Consider the following 2,996-nt stretch of genomic DNA (forward strand, 5'->3'; position numbering starts at 1 on the left):
AAATAGTTTAAACGATAAGAATATAGAATAAGCTATCTGAAATTTTATCGATAAAGATAAATATAAGGGAGTCGTCTAAATTTAGCTTACGTATAAAAGAAAACATCGTGCCAACACTTTTATGAGTATATTACATGATACATGATTATAAAGCTACGATAATCGTAAAACGCCTTTTCCATGTGCGGAGCTTTGTCGAGTTAAACAAACATCACAAAATTTTATTAGCTAATTAAAGTGTATTTTTACTGTTTTTATGTGCATGTACTTGTGCCAAAAATACTGGACGCTAATTAACGTAATCATGACGTATTTACTATACTCTACTTTAACTTTTACTCTTCTTTCGATTTATACGAATTATTCAAGTTCATTGTTGGCCGAAGAGTAATGATATTTTCATTATATTCATAGAACTTATATTTCTTACGCTTCTCACGAGAATTTTTATTTCTGCAATTTTCTTTCAAATGTCTTAGATAATAAAGTTTTATTATCTATCATACACACACACACACACACACACATATATATATATATATATATATATATATATATTTTACATAATAAATAAATAATATCTTATAAGCAATTTAATTATAATTGTGTTTCTTAATAAGAAATAATTCTTTTTAATAAAAAAAAATTTTTTTTACTTTTAAACAAAACAAATTTAAATTACTTTCTATTTTTCTAATCTCTATCATATATTATATATTTAAAATAAAATATTTTACAGTCCTTTTAAACAATACTAATGATTTTATTTATTTTTACCTATTACATTACATTATGTATATTTTCTTACTAATAGGAATAAAATTATAATAAATCAAATGTTTTGCTTTAGAAATGTTACAATTTTTAACTTATACAAGATCATTCCACTGGACAATATAATCATTTTAGTACGATGTAGAGGGTTTTAAATAAGTAAAGTGTCAATTAAACTGATACAATCGTAAACAAATGTTTTTGTACTTTGAAATTGTAATCTATCGGTAATTCCTTCCTCACTATGAAAGATATAATAGTATCAAGGATAGAAACAAGGATTCAGAGCAGAAAAGTGTCTTATGAGACCGTAACAGAGCATTACCTTAAAATCTTTGTTATCTCATAATCAACATTAGCATATGAAGCATAAGTAAAAATATTTCATTTATAAAAAATTTCAAAATATTCGAATGGAAGTTGAACAGCTTTTTATAGCGTTGTAAGTAACTCTATTTTGATCGACAGCAAAATGATCTATATTAAATTAATATTTAATTATATTAAAAAGATATCGTATATGATTCTCTAGATTAAATTGAAGGATCTCAAGGATGTAATTTGGATGGAGAATTTCTCGTCGTTGGATATTCGATGCCAAGGTTTCTCAGATATGTCGGAACTGTATTTTGGAGGAAGGCCAGTGATAGAAATAGCAGTTACGGTAAAGCTTGAAATTCCAAAAATCATTTAAATATCACATTATAAGGCCTGACCATAAGGAAACCATTAAAACCGTTTCCTTTGATAATTAAATTTCGCGTGGGCATTTATTGAGGATAAAGAACAGCAGCCGTTGATGATACTGGAGCAATGATCACTTGTGCATAATGTTTTGCGCATGCGAGGTCCAATTAGTAAGTGGGAAATCTTGAACAAAAATCTTGATGGTAGAAAGTAAATAGTAGAATTTTATTCACTTTATATATATATATATATATATATATATATATATATATATTTATTTATTAATAAAGCTCAAATATCATGGTTGGTCTTATGAAGAAGTTTTCGTTATAATAATAACGATGTCAGTGAATGCCTCATATAAACATTTAAATTACCGTTGAATAAATATGTTATTATTACACCCGATACAGATTGGAAATTTATTGATTTTTTGTAGGTAAAAAAAAGAAAAGAAAAGAAAAGAAAAGCAATAATATAGTCGTAGAGGAAAATGAAAAGGAAGAACACAAAGTGTTAATGGATTAGGAAAGAAAGAAGAAAAAAAAAAAGAAAAAAAAAGAAAAAAAAAATAGAAAACAAAAAAAACAATTACAACTATTGACGGGATAAAAGAACAAACTCAGTATTCTCGTTCTCTATACTTATTGATCATATTTAACGAATACATTTATTTTCGAAATTTTTAGTAAGGTGCAAGTGGGAGGTATAAGTCAATTAATCGTTGAGTTAACTCTTTAATAAATGCCTGCAAGCTTGCACGCGACTGTACAACATAATTCTCATAAAAACCTATAGCTGTATTGTCAGTTATATGCAGTCTAATAGCATTTAGTATTAAGTATAATTTATAAAACTACATTTAACGGAGAACAAACGATAAAGTTGTGCTAGGGAAGAGCAAAAGTACAGTTTAAGAAGAATCGTAAGTAAATAATGAAAATTGATTGTATTTAAATTATAATATATTTATTATAATATAGTAATAAAGTATAATGCGATTGATTTTATTAACTAAATTTCATTATATTATAATTCACCTAATAATTATAAAAGTTTTACTCAGTCAAACTATTTAGTTAGTATTACAATATTAAATTGTATTATTATGAATAGTTATTATTATACAAATATTAAAACTCGATCAAATGAAAAAGCTACAATTAATTAAAATGTGAATATAAAATAAGAAGGAAAAGTTTTAGGCAGAAGAACATATTAGCGTCTTAGCATCGATTATTATTTATGCAAAAGTAATGTGAAAACGCGATATGGATTTATTGGGCATAAAATTGAGAATTTTTTTATTAAAATTATAAATTTATTAGACATAAATAATAAATTATAATATAATTATAACAAATTTATAAGATATTCTATAAGAAAAGGTGTTCTATAAGATAATAAATAATTGCAAGTTAATGACATTTTTTCCATATATTTCGAAATTTATTTGTCATAGATGCTTATATATTAGAAACTTTATAATTCGAATCATTATTTATAATCTTTATTTTTCTTATTATTACAAAGTG

This window comes from Ceratosolen solmsi, unplaced genomic scaffold (assembly GCF_000503995.2).
Source record: "Ceratosolen solmsi marchali unplaced genomic scaffold, CerSol_1.0 scaffold6, whole genome shotgun sequence".
Lineage (NCBI taxonomy): Eukaryota > Metazoa > Arthropoda > Insecta > Hymenoptera > Agaonidae > Ceratosolen > Ceratosolen solmsi.